The sequence below is a fragment of the Aquarana catesbeiana genome, linkage group LG13 (genome assembly GCF_042186555.1).
Source record: "Aquarana catesbeiana isolate 2022-GZ linkage group LG13, ASM4218655v1, whole genome shotgun sequence".
In the NCBI taxonomy this organism is placed as follows: Eukaryota; Metazoa; Chordata; class Amphibia; order Anura; family Ranidae; genus Aquarana; species Aquarana catesbeiana.
This window is the reverse complement of record NC_133336.1, coordinates 161,526,847-161,547,761: the sequence shown is the minus strand read 5'-3', so window position 1 is coordinate 161,547,761 and position 20,915 is coordinate 161,526,847. Positions and strand designations below refer to the sequence as shown.

The 20,915-nt window shown below is 41.8% G+C and overlaps 1 protein-coding gene across 1 annotated transcript in view; it reads left to right on the top strand.

The window, feature by feature from the left end:
- Window positions 1-20,915, top strand: part of FUT8 (fucosyltransferase 8) — a gene marked incomplete in the record, with an annotated part of 204,138 nt that overhangs the window by 11,772 nt on the left and 171,451 nt on the right. The window contains 1 exon segment of the mRNA XM_073608564.1: window positions 15,177-15,284.

Genomic DNA, 20,915 nt, shown 5'->3' with positions numbered 1-20,915 from the left:
GGATAAAGGAATATTCCTGAACTTTGGGTTATCTCATGGTTACTGTGAAAATTTGTGTGAATGCATCAAGGCAGTGCATGTTATCTCAGCTTGCATTCATTGAATGAGTTTACCAAAAATGTAAATGTTGCAGAATATACATTCTACATAACTAAACTCTATTTCATGCTGAATAAACTAAATTATTAATGTATCTTAAATAGAAAACTATCTTTAGATAGACTTTTACTCCAAAAGCATTTTATTAAAATACATTTGATAAAAATTAAAAAAAATGATTTTAATTAAAAAAAAAAAATCAGATTTTCTTTTAATTTTTTTTTTTTTTTTTTTTTTATTAAAAAAAATATATATATTTGATTTATATCCACCCTGAATTGTATTGTGACAACACTGTCAGAATACATTGATCAGTGGCTACAGCCACAGCCAACTTTGTCTGTTCTAACATTCGACTGTCAAATGGGCCACATGGTAAACTTGTCCCTTTTAAATTGAAGCTATACTATCTACTAGCCCTAACAAGTTTATTGCCAACCTGCCTGCTGCCCTTCAATCTGCTGAAAGTACCCATAACATACTTGCCAGGAAGCAGTTCTAGACTTTGTGGCTATCAGTATCAAGAAATAGAGCACAAAGGATGCATGATGATGCTGGATAAATTTGTATGGGAGTGGTTTTAGAAGACTAAGGCCCCTTTCACACTGGGGCGGTTTGCAGGCGGTATTGCGCTAAAAATACAGCCTGCAAACCGCCCCTAAACAGCCTCCGCTGTTTGTTCAGTGTGAAAGCCCGAGGGCTTTCACACTGAAGCGGTGCACTGGCAGGACGGTAAAAAAAGTCCTGCCAACCGCTTCTTTGGAGCGGTGAAGGAGCGGTGTATTCACTGCTCCTAAACCGCTCCTGCCCATTGAAATCAATGGGACAGCGCGGCAATACCGCGGCTATAGCCACGCTGTACGAGCGGATTTAACCCTTTTTCAGCCGCCAGCGGGGGTTAAAACCGCACCGCTAGCGGTCGAATACTGCCGCAAAAACGACGGTAAAACAACGCTAAAAATAGCGCTGTTTTACCCCCGACGCCCCCCACCGCCCCAGTGTGAAAGGAGCCTTACTGGAGAAATAAGAGTCTTTTTAGATGAATAATAAAGGCTGTGTTATTACTGTCTGGAAATATCAGAGTTTTGTCCGTTAGATTGACTTGGCATTAGGGCAGAAAATAGGAACTGAAAGCTGCTGTGTGTTGCGTGCTTGATACTCACCAGCAGCATTTTGTTTTCCCAATATTGTTAAAATGGTTTCTTTCTTTTCTTTAAATTGTGTTTTTTTTTTTTTGTTTTTTTTTATATGAAATAATGATTTTCTCTGACTCTGTTTAAAACATTATAAATCTTAAGCAGTTCTCTTATGACTATTCACTCAACATTTACTCAGATTTGAATTAGAAAAAAATGTGAATCTTAAACTTTTTCTAAAGGGTGTTTTTTTTTTTTTTCTTTCTTCTCTTTCTCTGGGCATAAATTTGATCTTCATCAATTTTTGTCATCAGATAAATCTCATCACACATTTTCTCTCAGAAGCATATCCTTGAAGGAAAAAGTGATAATGTTATTTCTAACATGCAGGAAAAAAATGTCAGTGGTTACATACAAGAAATATAACGTGATAAAAAAAAATGGCCACTTAATCAGGCCAAAGAGTATGAGGTTTAGAATATTAAAGCGGTATTAAAGAGGTTGTAAACCCACATGGGGGGGGGGGGGGATCTGCAAGACAAAGGCATAATGCATAGCATACTAGCTCATTATGTAATACCTGAGATCGAAGCCCCTGCTGCGGTGTCCGTACACCGCTTCGGCCGGCGACACTTCTCCCCGGAGTTACGTCCGGGTATCATGGCTCCTGCACTGTGATTGGCCGGAGCCGCGATGACGTCACTCATGCATGTGCGCGGGAGCCACGGGTAACGTGACATCGGCACATGCAGATACAGGGGATATCTCCTAAACCTAAACCGTAAGCCTTATTATAGGCTTACCTGTAGCAAAAAGTGGATTGTGTTGAGTTTACAACCACTTTAAACCCAAAAGCAAACTTTTATTATATTGCACCTTACCAATTCCTAAATGTGAAGGCTGCATTCATTTTCTTTCTTTAAGTTTTCTTCAATTTTATTTTCATCTTGTGGTCCAGCCAGTAAGTCAGTTGTTTTTCAACAGAACAGATATAGCAGTTAGAGGCTGGAGACAAACCATTTACCACTGACAGGGGTGCTTGATCAGCTTTTTTAAATTCATGTAAAACTTTTATCCCCAAAAAAACAAAAAAAAGCCAGTTTGCTGTAAATGCTCAAATATTAGCTGGATTTTGGCTTCAATTTGTTAGTGTATCTAAATCTGCTAGTGCATCTAACGCTCTCCTCCCCCCCCCCAGATTGACCATTATGCTGTCCAAAGGTGCCCTCTATGTGCATTCATCAAGAGTGGGGACTCTCTAACACAGGAGGTGTGTTACTGGCCAGCTCACCAGGTTGCAACAGAGAAAAGCCTAAAAAAAAAGAAAAATAATTCAATCACCACATCTAATAATTGGTAAGCTGCAGAGCTCCATGATTCTGGCTAAAATGAGAATCGCCACTTTTTTGCTTTGAATAAAGATCACGATTCTCGCGGCAAAACATCTTTCATACAAAAAAATTGGGCTACCTACTTTTTTTTTGGTTATTTTACTTCATTGAAGTGTATTTTTTTCCCAGAAAATTGCGCTTGAATGACACCTGGGCAAATACAGTGTGACATAAAATATTGCAACTGCCGTTTAATTCTCTAGGGTCTTTGCTAAGAATATATATAATGTTTGAGGGTTCTACGTAATTTTCTAGCAAAAAAATACTTGATTTTAACTTGTAAGCAACAAGTGTCAGAAAAAGGTTTAGTCTTTAGGTGGTGAAACTGACCTAATTTCCAGACTGTGTAGTTCATTCATTCCTTTGATCTAAAAGAACTAAAAGATACTTTGTTTATAGTTCTCTCTCAGCGCTGACAATGATAAACATTGAGTAGAGTAGAGAATGGCTCTGCACTTACATGAATGAATCATGTAAAGGCTGTATTAAGATCGTGAGGGATGGTTGAATTGAGACTGTGTGTTTTTTTTTTTTTTTTTTTTTTTTTTTTTAACAATCGTGCAGCTCTGCTAAGCTGCAATAAGTTACATTTTTGGCTTTGGGTTTAGTACCGTTTTAAGCACCAGTCTGCTCAAAATGCATATTACTAAGGTGGATGTGCTCACTCTGATACTAATATCTATAGAAGAGCAATGTATCCCTTGGACAGCAGCATTATTGCTCTCTGGAGAGGTTGGTGTCAACTAATAGATTTTAGGTGGACTTTACATATGTGACTGACATAGACCAAATCCAGCTAACAGATAGTGTTGCTGCTTCTCTGGGCATTAGAGTCAGGGAATGACAGATCAGAAACTGTAAGTGACAAAATCCTTGTCACTTCCGGCTTCACTTATCTTATCACCTAGGAGATGGGAGAACAGATGTTCCTCCATCTCCTCTGTGGGCAGCTGACCAGACCACTTACTGCAGTCCCAGCTTCCAGGTGGAACGGGAGAGACCGGGAATGGCAGATGAGGGGGCTCTGCAGCACTGTAAACATGATCACCCCCCCCCCCCCCCCCCCCCCCCGGATTACTTTACAAGAAAGCCAATTGCCAGCTTTTTAAAAAAAAAAATAAAAAAAAAAAAAAGCTCCCAGAATCGCTGGGGCGCACCCGGGAATGTCTGCGACCGTCAGGTCCCCCAGACATAGGGCCAATGATAGCAACCCTTTACCATGTGATCACTCTGTTCCAATGATGGACTGATCACTTGTAAACAAACCTGGATCACGTCCAGTTCGGGTTCTCACCTCTCCTCGTGCTGATCAGTACAGCATGAGAGGAGAGGAGAGAGCCGGTGCAGCAGCACTGTGGGCTGGATCTGAAGTGCCCACAGCGCTGATCTGTTACCATCCCTGGTTCATCCATCCCTGGCTCATCCATCCACATTCATGTTCAGCCATGCTCCATCCCTGGCTCATCCATCCACATTCATGCTCAGCCATGCTCCATCCCTGGCTCATTTATCCTCATTCATCCTCATTCATGCTCAGCCATGCTGCATCCCTGGCTCATCTATCCCCATCCCTGGCTCATCTATCCCATCCCTGGCTCATCTATCCCCATCCCTGGCTCATCTATCCCCATCCCTGCTCCTCTATCCCCATCCCTGGCTCCTCTATCCCCATCCCTGGCTCCTCTATCCCCATCCCTGGCTCCTCTATCCCCATCCCTGGCTCATCTATCCCCATCCCTGGCTCATCTATCCCATCCCTGGCTCATCTATCCCCATCCCTGGCTCATCTATCCCCATCCCTGGCTCATCCGTGCCGCATCGGTGTTTATCTGTGCCGCATCGGTGCTCATCTGCCACATCCATGCCACTACAGTGCCAATCAGTGCCTCACAAAAGTGTAATGGGTAGTCAAATTAGGTTTGAAATGTATGTCCCTAGAACACCTGACGGTGCTCCCTGCATGTTGGGCCTCTGTATGTGGCCAGGCTGTGAAAAAGTCTCACACATGTGATATCGCCATACTCAGGAGGAGTAGTAGAATGAATTTTAGGTTGTAATTTGTGGTATGCATATGCTGTGTGAGAAATAACTTGACAATTTTGTTAAAAAAAAAATCAAGAAAAATTCTTCATTTTTCAACAAATTGTGGGGGGAAAAAAAGACAACTTCAAAAAACTCACCATGCCTCTTACTAAATACCTTGGATGGTCTACTTTCTAAAAAGGGTCATTTGGGGGGTATTTGTGCTTTCCTGCTTGTTGGGATCTCAAGAAATTAGTACATCAGGGGTGATCAATTTTCAATGATTGGCACCATAGCTTGTAGAATCTATAACTTTCAAACAGACCAAATAATATACACTGATTGGGTTATTTTTACCAAAGATATATAGCAAGATAAATTTTGACCAAAATGTATGCAGAAAAAATTACTAATGTGCTAAATTCTGTAACAGAAATAAAGAAAAATGCATTTTTTTTACAAAATTTTCTGTATTTTTTCATAGCGCAAAAATAAAAAAAAAGTGCTCACCATGATGTAATGCTTAGTAACACCGTTGGTGCGCTCCAGTGACATCAGAACAGTTGCAGGAGGAGAATGGAGAAAATCAGTTCCTGTATATGCTGTCCTTCCTCTCCAAGTGTAAAACACAATGCGATTGGGAGGCCGCACGGGACCCCTGGAGAATGGGGCAGTGTCGCCATTGCAACCTCTGATGCTACAACAGTGGTTGCGGGTGCCCCCAAACTGTAAATGTAAATATAATCCCTACTGTCCTGAGCCCCATATAAGGCTGCTTTCACACTGATGCTCTGCCGTTTACCCACACTGTGGATGTAGCGCAGTGCACCTGCACCTCTCCTGCAAATCGGCTGCACTTTGCCATAGACTTCTGTTATACCTTGCAAAAAGTGGGGCACTTTTTAAAAGCACACCAAAGTCCTGCATTCAGCTTGAGTTTGAGGGCCACAGGTTGAGCACCCCTGATATATACCATGCCACTGTGTGTATGTATATGTGTATATATGTGTGTGTATGTGTGTATATATATATATATATATATATATATATATATATATATATATATATATATATATATATATATATATATATATATATATATATATATATATATATATATATATATATATATATATATATATATATATAATTATTTATACATACACACATTATATATATATTTTTTTTTTAAAGCCTCAAAGTATCTTATTCCTACAGAACGGTTATGTTTTCACATGATCTTTCCCTGTTCTTTGGCATCTGCAGGGAAAGATCTTTGGGAGGAGCTTCTATTACTCTGCTGATGTATGCTCTCTACAGTGTGAGTCTGTGTCTGGCCAACCCTGATTGTTGCTGTGCCAGTCACATGACTGAAAAAAAGTTTCAGAAGATCCGAAACCGATTGATCAGATGCTTGTTCAAACCGGTAACGGCATGTTTACGTTAGACCAAAACCGAAAGTGATGTAATCCTCGTCGGTTTGAGGTGTCACACCGTGGGAGGAACAACATAATTCCTTTCACTGTGTCCCAGGAACTGGATGCCGCTGGTCGCTGCTCTACCAGACTTCTTCTACTGCCTGTAAAAGTAATCCAATGGCTTCTTGGCTGCTAGATTTATACCAGGGATCTTCAAACTATGGCCCTCCAGCTGTTGCGTAACTACACATCTTATGAGGCATTGTAAAACTCTGATGTTCATAGACATGACTAGGCATTATTGGAATTGTAGTTCATGAACAACTGGAGGGCCATGGTTTAAAGACCCTTGACTTCTACATTGAAGGGAATTGCCGGCCCTAAAAAATATCTTGATTAACGCTGCAGCGATGACTAAGATATCATCCTTGCAATACAGTGACGTACTGACGTGGCTAACCGTCATGCTAATTAAATACTTATTCAGTGGAGGACATCAAAGATGACATGACTGCCCTCTCAAACACTTGTGTTTGGAAAGCTACAGAGGTCAGTGAGGGCTTGTTTGAAAACTCATCAACTGCTTGCTAATAATATGGAAAATGATGGAATGCCAATCTCCTAGCCACAGGATGACTCTTAAAAGGGGGGCTGACTGAACCCTTGACTGTGTGCAATTTAACCACTTGCCGACCAGGCTGGGCAAAACAAAGTTATGTAACATCGCTTTGCCCTGTGGCCACTAGGGGCACGCACCCCCTGCTCACCCACGAAGACGATGCGAGTTACCGGCGGTCGCGATCACCGCCGGGCTCCTGCGATCGCTTGGGGCACACGGAGAACCAAGATTTGTGTGTGTGTAAACACACAGTTTCCGGTTCTCTGAGGGGAAAAGTGACAGATCGTCTGTTCATACAGAGTATGAACAGCGATCTAGCTCTTCCCCTACAAAATAAGTATCCCAAAATGATTTAATGGTTTCATGAGGGGGAAAAGAAGCAGGCTTATCTGTTTGTTTAAAGGGAAGATTGTAAAGCACCCCACTTCAAAACAAGTTCCATAGCAGGTTGTTGGCTATAGTGGTAGTCTTGGATGAATCAACAGATATGTCAAAATGATTTTAGACATTCAGTATGGCAGTCGCCCACATAAATGGTGGCAGACAGTGCTCTCCGATAGAAACATTTGAGTGAGTAGGAGAGAATATATCTGCGCATAAGGAAAACCTAATTGTGGCCTCTGATCATATAGGACTTATTAAGTTATATATAAGTTATTACTTATTAAATTTGCATGCTGCTACTGGAAAAAAAAAAAAAAAAAAAAAAAAAATATATATATATATATATATATATATATATATATATATATATATATATATATATATATATATATATATATATATATATATATATATATATATATATATATATATATATATATATATATATATATATATATATATATATATATATATATATATATATATAATAATTTTGAGCTGGACATTTTATAGATAGGCAACTCCTATCCTCAACCTATCCTCATATTAATTCCAAATTAATAATTGATGTGAATACTAAAGCGCTGAAGTGGATTACGTGAATAAAATTATGTGAAAAATTATTATTAAAAGATATCCAAATAATATAGCTGCAATCAATATTGTGAACTACACAAGAAGACAATTAAGTATAAGTGAATAATTGCGCTGATATTAACCTCTTAATAGTGCACCTTAGTGTCCTAAATTACCATAATTATGTGACTTAAAAAAACATTATCTATAAATAAGTGATGGTGAATAAATAATAAACAGTCGTCCTGAGATACTTAATAGATGAGTAGACACAAATAAAACACCCATAAATATTGTATCAAAATTGTCCTTTTTAAAAGAGTATCAGGATCTTATAAGTAAGCCAAAATAAATAAGAGGTTCAATGATAGGTAAGCCAAAAATAAATGATAGGAGGTTCAATGGTGAGTGTGCTTTAAAATAAATAGCAACAGGTTCAGCACCAATTACACAATTAAACTGCCGTTTGTTTATGGTGGGATATTTTTGGTTTTCAGCAAATTTCCACGACATGCAAAGCAAACACAGAAAACAAATCCATTGCACAGAGATTTAAACCAGAGTGATGCTAAATGTAATAATACTAATCTCACTCACATATCCCCTTTCACATGATCGCATTAAAGAAAAATGATCAGCTGCATTCAGCTAAGCGCTGGAGGTTCCTCATCCATCGCCAGTGCACACACACACAGACACTGCTGGAAAAGTCACAGGCTCCTCCTCCCGACGCGTTGCGTCACCAGACGTGACTTTTTCAAGGGTGCCTTGAAAAAGTCACGTGTCATTTAGCTGAATGCAGCTGATCATTTTTCTTTCATGCGATCATGTGAAAGGGGATATGTGAGTGAGATTAGCATTATTACATTTAGATGTACACTATTAAGAGGTTAATATCAGCGCAATTATTAACTTATATTCCAAATTAATAATAACTACTGCAGTAGGGAACAGACACAAAAGATATGCTCAGCATCTTTCCAAATAACCGTTCTGCTTTACTATGACGCAATTGAAGGTTTTTATACACATGATTACGTAGGTATCACATTAATATTACAATTATACGTTTAAGGTAACAAGGGGCGTTAGATAGGCAGGCTAATTCTAATCAGGACTCGAAAGAATGCAAACGTACTGAAAACATTATTTGTGCCGTGTGCACAGTGGGGGCAGTGTGCAATAAATATAAAATAGAATACAATTATATACAGAACTTACAAATTTCCTTTAGGCTCGATTCACACAGGGGCAACACGACTTCAACCCGACTTCAACACGACTTGTGGATCCGACTTTCAATGAACGGGGATCCGACTTGGATCCCCGCCACTGTGTTTGGTATGAATCTTTAGGGGGAACTCCGCGCCAAATTTAAAATAAAAATCCGGCATCGGTTCCCCCCCCAGGGGCATACCAGGCCCTTGGGGCCGGTATGGATCTTGAGGGGAACCCCCCTACGCCGAAAGGACGGCGTGGGGGGTCCCCCCAATCCATACCAGACCCTTATCCGAGCACGCAGCCCGGCCGGACAGGAATGGGGGTGGGGACGAGCGAGCGCCCCCCCCCTCCTGAACCGTACCAGGCCGCATGCCCTCAACATGGGGGGGGGGGTTGGTGCCTTGGGGGAGGGGGGCGCGCTGCGGCCCCCCCACCCCAAAGCACCTTGTCCCCATGTTGATGAGGACAAGGGCCTCTTCCCGACAACCCTGGCCGTTGGTTGTCGGGGTCTGCGGGCGGGGGGCTTATCGGAATCTGGGAGCCCCCTTTAATAAGGGGGCCCCCAGATCCCGGCCCCCCACCCTATGTGAATGAGTATGGGGTACATGGTACCCCTACCCATTCACCTAGGGGAAAAAAGCGTCAATAAAACAAACAGTACACAGGTTTTTTAAAATAATTTATTAGGCAGCTCCGGGATCTTCTTCCGACTTCGGGGGTCCTCTTCCGACTTCGGGGGTCTCTCCGCCGTCTCCTCCCGGTGTCCGCATCTTCTGCCGGCTCCTCCGCTATCTTCTGCAGCTCAATTGCTAGCGGTGGTCCAGACTTCTGCCTTCTTCTTTTCTTCCAGAGATGTTGACACGACGCTCTCTCCAGCTGGAATGGTCTCTGAACGCTCCGCAATGGACTTATATAGGCGGTGACCCCGCCCCCTTATGAGGTCACTGTCCCAGGGCATGCTGGGGCTGTGCCGTCATAAGGGGGCGTGGTCATCACCCGGTGACCACGCCTCCTAAAACGTCACAGACCCAGCATGCCCAGGGACTGTGACGGCATAAGGGGGCGGGGTCACCGCCTATATAAGTCCCTTGCAGAGCGCACAGAAACCATTCTGGCTGGGGAGAGCGTCGTGTCAACATCTCTGGAAGAGAAGAGGGAAGAAGATGATCCAGAGGTCCGGACCACCGCTGGCAAAAGAGCGCCAGAAGATAGCGGTGGAGCCGGCAGAAGATGCGGACACCGGGAGAAGACGCCGGAGAGACCCCCGGAGTCGGAAGAAAATCCCGGAGCTGCCTAATAAATTTATTTTAAATACCTGTGTACTGTGTTTTTTATTGACGCTTTTTTCCCTAGGTGAATGGGTAGGGGTACCATGTACCCCATACCTATTCACATAGGGTGGGGGGCCGGGATCTGGGGGCCCCCTTATTAAAGGGGGCTCCCAGATTCCGATAAGCCCCCCGCCCGCAGACCCCGACAACCAACGGCCAGGGTTGTCGGGAAGAGGCCCTTGTCCTCATCAACATGGGGACAAGGTGCTTTGGGGTGGGGGGGGGCCCGCAGCGCGCCCCCCTCCCCCAAGGCACCAAACCCCCCATGTTGAGGGCATGCGGCCTGGTACGGTTCAGGAGGGGGGGGCGCTCGCTCGTCCCCACCCCCATTCCTGTCCGGCCGGGCTGCGTGCTCGGATAAGGGTCTGGTATGGATGGGGGGGACCCCCCATGCCGTTTTTTCGGCGTAGGGGGTTCTCCTCAAGGTCCATACCAGACCCAAGGGCCTGGTATGCCCCTGGAGGGGGAACCCATGCCGGATTTTTATTTAAAATTTGGCGCGGAGTTCCCCTCAAGATCATTTGAGCACAAGTCGCATGCCGAAGTCGGATCATGCGAGACGGCGATCCGACTTCAATGATAGTCAATAGGCTGAAGTCGGATCAAAGTCGGATCAAAGTAGTACAGGGAGTACGCTCTGAAGTCGGAGCGACTTCAGTAGTGTCTATTAAGACGCTAGCGTTAACTCCCATTGAAACTATTTCTGGAGCGACTTGGGGCGACTTGAGGACGTACAAGTCGGATCCCAAGTCGCCCCAGTGTGAACCGAGCCTTACAGTCTCCTCTTTTGATCAATATTTTGATCACTAACCACACCTGCTATCACCTTTTAACCTGGAACTTCCACTGGTGGGGGTAGTCCTGGCCAAAGAGGCAAAAACAAAGAAAATAATAGCCAAGCAGCTTTTTTTATTACAAAATGACTTTTCAATGTGAAAAACAAATGATTGATAATACATATTTAAAGAGTACTGGCTGTACACTCCTGTGGCCAGAATGGCCTTCTAGCTTAATTGTTGGCATGCTGACTTATCAGCACATGTAAACACAGACAATTCTACATAAAATGGAAGACTAACAAAAGACAAATATGACTTCAACATGGCTGAACTACTTTTCAAATCAAATTATATATATATATATATATATATATATATATATATATATATATATATATATATATATATATATATATATATATATATATATATATATATATATATATATATATATATATATTTGAAAAGTAGTTCAGCGATTTCTTTAATTTAGTCATTTTTGCAGTGTCTAGTGCAGATCCAGGTAACTTCTTTTTTTCCTTCAAGTTTTGCACAACTTGTACATGAAATAGATGCTGTATTGAGTCTCCAAACATTTATAGATATATAGATCTATATACATATCTCTCTCTCTCTCGTAAGATTCTTACTTGGGCATCTGGATATATCTTTTTGTAATCTCTGGAAGGGATGTTCAGCTTTTGGTAACACCTTTGGTAACAGGTAAAACAAGAAGTGGTATGTTATAAAAACAACTGTGGAGAACCCTGGCTCTATCCCATGCTCCTTTACTAAGGCAGCCATAACTGCTTGTGACTGATGACACGGTCCATGTGTCAAGCTGGAGGGAAAAGAGTGACTGGCAGACATAAACGATCACCATTTCCAAAGTCCTGTTTCATAAGAAGTTGCCCCCTGTGCACCACTTGTTGTTCTCGTTCTGGGGTCCTTAAAGTTGAATTGTTAATCCCAGCTATACTGGGCCAGAACTAGGGTGGAATCTGTGAGTTGCACAGACCCAGCAAGTGTCCAGGGCTGTAATGCAGCATCCTTAGTCACCTGGTCTGCTTCCATGTGTGAGTTTTAATGTTAGTATGGCTACCTCAGCAAGAACCTGGAAGGCTGAAAACAGCCAATGAAATTAACTTGGAATGCTTGATTGGTTTACCTGCCGAAGTAAAAAAAAAAAAAATTTCTGGCCCTTCAAATGGAACCAAAAGCTTGACTATCTATATAAATATACACACTTTTTATAGCTCACAGGCTTTGCTAAAACATGGAGCCCTGCTTCTTGAGCTGGGGAAAAAGGATCCAATGACTCTAAATACAGAGTATCCTTCTGGGTGATAAACTGCATACTCAGTATAGGTATTGCCTGCCTCAGTATAAAACCGGGTTCACATCTAAAAAAAAATTAAATATCTGAGCCTTCAGGGAATGTGTCCTGCACTGGGCTCTCAGCAGCTGATTCCTACGTCATCAATTTAACACATGTGTCTCCAGCCTCCTCCACTAGAGGCAATAAGGGGGCTGGACTCAAATGTATGCATTTTTCATTGTTAGATTTGTACATAAACAAATAAAACAAATTCATATGTTGAACCTTTCATTAGACAAACATTTAGTTAGCTGTATATTTGCTGCGCAGAATGTGGGACCATTAAAAATTAAATATTTGACCAATATAATGTCTAACTTTGTCTAATAGCACATTTGCATAAAAGCTACAGCTCTGATATATATTGGGGTGAACCCTTCATTACTGGATCCAGCTTCCATAAATATATTACAATGGCTTGTTTTCTATCATGCTGTTTGTGTAAGAACTCCAGTTTCATGTTTCAAAAAGACAACTTTTTCCTGGCAATATTATAATGAATGATAACAATACCCTGCAGTCATACAGAGATGTCCATAAATCCAAAATATTCTTCTGCTTATACCACTGCACTTACAAGGAAAAGGGCACATCAAAAACATATACTATAAAACAACTGGCTGCAGGTGGCATCTATTCTAACAGGGTGTGTGGACTTGATGTGATGGGTCTGTTATATTTAAATTTTATTATTACTCTCACATCATGGACCGCACATCAAGTTATTATCAGACCTTAAGATTTCATTTCCAACCAAAGGTTGTCTGAACCAGTTTCAGTATATCTATATTATTAATAAAATAGTTAAACTCATATTAGAAATTAATACTCAAATGATCATTTCAATATCACACACTAATATATAGCCACAGATAAATTTCCTTAAAGGGGGACATATTACTTAATTTTACTTAATTTTCCTTTTTTAAATGAAAGGTTTCCACTATCAAAGGATATTCAATTTGTGTAATACACAGTTAAATGTAACCTTTGTTTTACCATGTTTAGAAAACCGATTCAAAATAATTGTGATCACTTTGTTTATCATTAGATTTGTTAACCCGGCACATTTTGTTATAAATGTTTTGTCTAAAAACTGAAATTGGCATGGTGTCCTTCTGACTTATCACTGACCTCTCATCCCAGCCACATTCTTTCAGGAGAGCGCAAAGGAGGGGGTCACATCTGCATACATGACACACACAAGAGATAGAACTATAGGTTCCAGCATTCACACACATACACGAATATCTCTTTAATATTTCCTTGCTTAACTTCTGCTTTCCTCTTGCGCTGGGCATTTTGGAGGGTCTCTTACCCTTCATTCCCTTACTTACTTTAATGCCCATGATGACTGGCCAGTCTTCTCTACATGTGCCTATACCCTCTTGCCTCTAAGCTACTTTATCTAGCAGATGTACTACATATACCTGTGAACAGCACTATTCTTCCCTTTCTTATCTATAACATTCTGATGGACAGTAGACAGTGACAACATAACATATAACCAACAATCAATACAGTTTGATTAAGGGGAGTAAAATAGGTACCCTTTGTCCCGAAAATGCCTTACCGATCAAAGAAGTCTGATAACTCAAATGTAAGCAAAAGGCTTACCTCAGCCGGCTGATTATCAAAAATTCCCGGATTGTCTCAAGCTCCTCGCTTCGGATACTCAGGGTCACCTGCAAAACCCCTCCTATGCAAAGCTCGCCACCTGAGCCGGACATTTTATATTGCTTAGTGGGTCCAAATTAATACCTACTGCAGTAGGAAACACAAAAGATACGCTCAGCATCTTTCCAAATAACTGTTCTGCTTTATTATGACGCAATTGAAGGTTTTTATATGCATGATTACGTAGGTATCACATTAATATTACAATTGTATGTTTATGGTAACAAGGGGCGTTGCATAGGCAGGCTAATTCTAATCAGGACTCGAAAGAATGCAAACTGTACTGTACTGAAAACATTATTTGTGCCGTGTGCACAGTGAGGGCAGTGTGCAATACATAAAAAATAGAATTATATACAGAACTTACAAATTTCCTTTAATATATATATATATATATAATTATAAAAATTTTTGTCTGTCGTTACTTTGTCATGTGTGAAATGTTACTATGCATATTAAAACCCTCCAAAACAACTTTATCTTAGTAATCTACATAGCACAGGCAGCTAATCGCTGCCTGTGAAAGTGTACTCAATGTGTTCATTCGCATAGAAATCGCCATGCAATCAAAAGTGACGTCAGGCGCGATTGCGCAGTAGGTATTTTTATTAACGGCACACTATCTATCTCCCCTGCATGCCGTGACATTAAGATTGACGAGCTTCCTCTCAGAACGGCACAGAGGGAGTCTCGCGATGCTGCTCTGAATATCTCATTCCTGGTTCTCCCCCTTGTGACTGTATAAGACGTCACAAAGGGGGAGGGAACCAGAGCTGCACAGAGTGTGATTTGCTGTGATTAATGGCTTAACTTGGTTGCCGTAGTAACGGCAATCAAGATAGAGGCTTGGTTTAGACTTGGACAGGAAAACAAAGTAAGAGCGGAAATGACGCCCACAAAAGATTCATCAAGCATTAGTTAAGATGGCGTGGCCAATACCAGGAAGAAACAAAATTTAAAAAAAGGGAATTAAGGTATTTTTAAAACCTCGTCTTTGTCATATTTAAATGTGTATGGCTTACTAATACATTGCAGGATCATTATATTAAAAAAATAAGAAAAAACATACAGGGTTTACTTCCTCTTTAATAGCAGCTGCCATTTGAGTTTTTTTTCCTAATCTTCACTCGCTTTTTTGCTCCCAGGTTGAAATCTATGCTGTAAACTGCTAAACAGAGGCCCCTTCCTGGCTGCACAAAAGCGGACTTCCACCACGCCATCCTTCACGTCTCCAAGCAAGTAGCACAATCCTGGTAAGGAAAGAGGTTGTGTCACTTAGGTGAGCAAACAAGGGGTACCTGCAGTGATATGTACTTGTGATAAGATGGGGAGAAGAGCAAAAGTTCAAACCAAGACACAAAAAAGGCTTCTTAATCTTACAGTACAGGGCCCAGGCTTCCATTAATAAAGACCATGGGTTAAATGCTGCCAACTTCAGTTGAAGATACTGGCAAAGTTATTAGGACAGACAATCTAACCCCTCCCAATCCCAGATTAGTTTTTTTGTGTCCTCCCTCTACTATAAGCAGTTCTACCTTTATAACTATATTTTTCCTGGATGATTAGCTTAATAAGATGTCCTTTCTCCACCTTGCTGCATCCACAGCCACTGTTTCGTGCTGCTTCTGGATTGGTGACTCAAAAGGCTTCCATTGGTCTGATTTCTTTTTTTTTTTTTTTTTTTTAATTTTATTTTTTCCATGCAAATACTGGCCTCATAGTGGCCTCAGGTCACTGTGCTGTCTGCATTGGACAAATTCCTTCAGTCTCTGAACCGGCCCATATGCTTGTCTACCAAGGGCAGGACATTACTGACCCAATGGCTGACGATGGACTGGAGTTGGAAAAGTCTTTTCTCACAGCAACCTAGAAAGTTTTGACGATGGATGCCAGTCTGTTGGGCTGGGAATGGAGTCCTAGAGACAGAAAGGGTGCGAAGGACGTGTTCATTGAAGGAGTCCAGGCTTTCCATCACATCCCCTAGCTAAAGGTCATTTGCCTTTCCATGCTGTGGTGGACCAACTAGTTTCAGGCACCATCGATGAGGGCTCTGTTGAATGAGGCACAACCGTGGCTTAGATCAGTCAGGATGACATGAGAAGCCATGTGGCCCTTTGAGAAGCACACCCAATTCTGCCTAACACACTCCTCAACCCATCTCGAGGACCAGTTTGCCATCCTGCTTTATCGTCACGATGACTTGGCTGTTGAATCCCACGTCCTGTGGGATTGGGTTCTTTACGACTCGGTTATTCCTATTCTGCTTAAAGCTAGGATATCAATCTCTCGCTAAGTTTATCTTTGCACTTGGAATCATTACTTTGCCTGGTGTAAGGCAAAATTTTCATCCTAGATAATAACCCATGGGTAGTATGCTGTCCTTTCTCCAGACTGGGCTGGATCAGCACTTGGCCCTAATCGCCCTGAAGGGCAGTTTTTCATTTTTTATTTTTGTGGCCTAGGCTATTCTTTCAGAGACCCCTAGCTGCTCATTTTTTTTTTTTTTTTAAAGGCTTTTATGCTAGGAGTGGTTCACATAGAGACCCCTCTTTCAATTTTACTCTGGAGGTTCAGGATAGCAGTCAGCATGGCACGTCTTACCTTGGGAATCTCTGCCAACTTCCTTGCAAAAGAACTCCAAATCTGTCAGATTGCTAGGCCATCTCCTGTGCACAGCTCTTCAGGTCATCCCACAGATTTTCAATTAGATTCAAGTCTGTGCTCTGGTTGGGCCATTCCAAAACTTTGATCTTCTTCTGGTGAAGCCATTCTTTTGTTGATTTGTAGGTATACTTTGGGTCTTTGTCATGCTGAAAGGTGAAATTCTTCTTCATCTTCAGATTTTTTTTTTTTTTAAGCAGAGACCTGTAGATTTTGTGCTAAACTTTACTGATCTTTTGAACTGTCCATAAGTCCCTCCACCATTAATAAGGCACCTTTTCCAGCTGAAGAAAAACAACCCCAAAGCGTAATACTACCACCACCATGCTTCACTGTGGGTTTGGTGTTTTTGTGGGGTGGCACGCAGTGTTGATATTACACCAAACATGCTTTTTGCCATTTATAGCATAAGTTCATTCTTGGTTTCATCAGACCATAACACGTTTTTTCCACAACGTTTTCCCAGGAACACACACCAATATAATCACAAAACAGATGAACACAAAATTGCTTTAGCTGGCTCTCCACCCATCAGGAACGACCCTGCAACATGTTTCACCTATATAGGACCTAACTGCTTGCAGGCCGCCTGTCCGCAACGTACTGTGGATGGGTGGCCTGTACAGTTAAAGTGACGTACTGGTATGTCTCTGCCTGTTTCCGGGTTTAGGGCGCATGTATGCGTTTCCCCCTGCTGATGCCTGCTGTGATTGAACACAGGCTGGGACCTGCTGATCAGCTGTGTCCAATCACAGCCCAGAGCCCTGTGTTGACATCAACACAGGGCTCTGTACAGAGGGAAAGATTTCTGTTTCTTATCCCTGCAAATCCTGGATAACAAAGATTATTAGTAAAAAGCAGAACACATTACGCACATTAACACTTGTTAGGCACACAACACATTGATTGCCCTAAGTGTTAACCCCTTGCAAGCCAGTGTCATTAATACAGTGACAGTATGATCATTGTATTAGTGTTGGTGAAGTCAGTTCCCACCCACTGTAAGTTAGTGTCAGATTGCTTGCTGCACTATCACAGTCCCATTGTATGTCACTGAAATTCCAGTATATATTCCAAAGTTTGTAGACGCTATAACTTTCACACAAACCAATCAGTATACACTTATTTGGAGATTTTTTTAAATTTTTTTACCAAAGACATAGTAGAATACATTTTGGTCTAAATTTGGTCCAATTTTTAATTGTTTTATAGCAGAAAGTAAAAAATATTGCCCCCCCCCTCAAATTTTTGGTCTTTTTTTCATTTAATAAATAATTAAAAACACAGTGGTGATCAAATACCACCAAAAGAAAGCTTTATTATGGAGCGAATACTGACCAGGCACCACCTCCGAGCAGTATGGCCACATAGATCAAGAGCTCCGCACCAGGGAATCTGCTTCAACATCACAGCCCAGGACCTCTCCAGCAGCGTTCCTTCTAGCCTCCTGGCGTGCTCATACCCTGCTGACTGTCCGGACATGCGAAGACACTGCCAAGAACCGCCGCCGTGGGAAAAATGATCGGCTTTCTACCTGACCATGCAGGAGGGGCTTCACCAAAATGGCGGTGGGAGTCAAAATGCACTGCCAGCTGCTGGTCCTCTAGAGCCTTTATCATTGATTGTTTAAATAAATTGTACAGATTATTGGTCACTTTTAAAGGTATGACAAATGCTGATGTGATTTTTATCTTGTAACTTTTTTTTTACATCTCAACCTGGCATTTTTACAGGGGTGTGTAGACTTTTTACATCCGTTGTATACAATGTATATCAACACAGCGGTTGTCCATCCAAATGTAAGACAGTGTGGGCCAATTGGTTAGACAACACAGGTTTAGGTCCCTTGGATCTGGTTATAAACGGGATTCTGCAGCTCCTATAGGTTGTACTGGACTTAGATTCGTGCTTGACATGTACCAATAGGCCTATGGATGTATAGCACTATCAAAGGTATTTATGCTTGATATTTTATATATATTATATTATATTATATTTAATTAATAGAACTTTCATTTAATCATGATCACTGTAAATGTCAATATTGTCTGACTACATTGGCTTTGTTATACCTAAAGTTACTGTGTGGGATAATGAGGAGAGCCTCCATCAGCTGTAGGAGACATTTCAATTTTTGGAGGCCCAAAGCAGATTCAGTAAAGTTATATACGTGTGTCCACAGTGTTTTGTACCTTGAGACATGCCTTATCAAGCTGCTCTTTAGGTTGGGGAACCTGTTTCCCTTGCTTTGGACCGTTGCCATTGTTTTCTGTGCTGCTCACTGTTTAATTGTATTGCTTAGGGATGTCCCTTGGTCTTGATAGAAGTTTGTGTCCTGTATTGTATGATTATAAAATGAGGATTTTTTACTTAAATGTAAAATCCTGTACAGTACAGAACACCTTTTCCTCTGTCCTGATAATCTGAGAATTAGTGGAAGTGGGAGGTGTTACAGTATATTGGCTGCTCTTTCACATTTTGTTTGCTGGTAGCCTCACTTGATCAATATAAGCCTGTGTCTGTGTACTGCACTGTACAGGCAAGCCCATCTTTGGACCCAGGTGTTGCCTCTCATTAAGCAGCCATGCAATTTAACCTTCTTCAATATCCATGCTTTTCTGATACTCTAAGTCTTGTAACCAGAACATTTTTCTGCGGGATATTTTATGAGCGTTGCATACAAAAGGTCTTTTTGTTTCTTTATTTTGGCTCAAAACGCAGCTACTATGATTCTACAAAAGTGTGCCCATTGTTGCTGGAGTTATATATGACATTCTCTGCACCATCCCACACTGTAATCTTGTCATGGCCCTAACAGCTGCTATAGGGCATGTGGGAGGGGGCCCTTTAGGAAGGCTGCTGTGGCAATTTAAACATATCTGTGTGAAAATAAGTCGAATTTCAGCTAACACCTTTGCTGCCTAACGTGTGTAAAAAAGATGTATATACTTTGGGCGGCACAGTGGTGTAGTGGTTAGCACTCTCACCTAGCAGTAAAAAGGGTCGCTGGTTCAAATCCCAACCTCGACACTACCTGCCTGGAGTTTGCATGTTCTCCCTGTGCCTGCATGGGTTTCCTCCGGGTACTCCGGTTTCCTCCCACACTCCAAAGACATGCTGGTAGGTTAATTGGCTTCTGTCCAAAATTGGCCCTAGTATATAAATATGAGTTGGGGACCTTGGATTGTGGGTTTCTTGAGGGTAGGGACTGATGTGAGGGTGTACTCACTCAGGTTGAACTGGATGGACTGGTGTCTTTATTCAACCTTACTAACTATGTAACTATGTAACTTATCTCTTTTCAGCTTAGTCTGGTCATGTGATCCTCTACGTCAGCCAATGGTGGCTGCAGGGGAATGGAAAGTGCACTCAACAATGGATTGTTAGGCCTGGTAGCAGTGACATCACCTATAGGCTCCTATAGCCCATATGTTGTCAGCTCTCCCTTCTCTCCCCTGCAGCTGCCACTGGCTGATACAGGGGAACTAGACCATGTGATTGGCCTGGGGTGGACTGAAAATTAGTAAGTATATACTGTACAACTTTTTTACACTGGTTAGTCAGCATAGATGTTAGGATGGGGGAGGGATCATTTTTAACATACCAGTAGTTGGGGTTGAGAAGGAATTCTTCTTTAGTTCTATCTTTCTACTGTCTGAAATACCTGCAGTGGTCTCTAAACTTTATGTTGCATAGGTCCTGTCTTGTGAAGAGCTGTCATAGCTTCCATGCAAAGGCTCAGTTCACACTAGTGCGACTTAGGATCTGACTTATGAGATCCAAAGTCGCAGGGCATGTGAAATGCCATGTATCTCTATGAGAGCTGTTCCAATTGACACTACTGAAATCGCTGCAACTTCAGAAAAGGTCCCTGCATGACTTTGATCTGGCTGAAAATTGCGCAACTTTGGAGTTGGCTAGTGTGAACTGAGCCTAAAGGTAATCTATCAGTTTATTTTGATCTGGTGCCCGCCACCTTAAAATTAGTTCAGCGTCCTGTAGATTCTGCTAGTGCTGGTATTTGTCTGGGAACCCTTAAAAACCCCAAGAGTATCAAAACTGAATCCTGATCCTTATCCTTGGGGGGGGGGGGGTTGTCCCTACACCCAGATGTACTTCAGGTCACAGGTGGGTAACCTTGGATGTGGACCTCCTGGTCTCCAGATCCATCAACATACTAAACAGGTTTGTCTCCAGGAACAGGGATGCTCTGCTGACTCTGT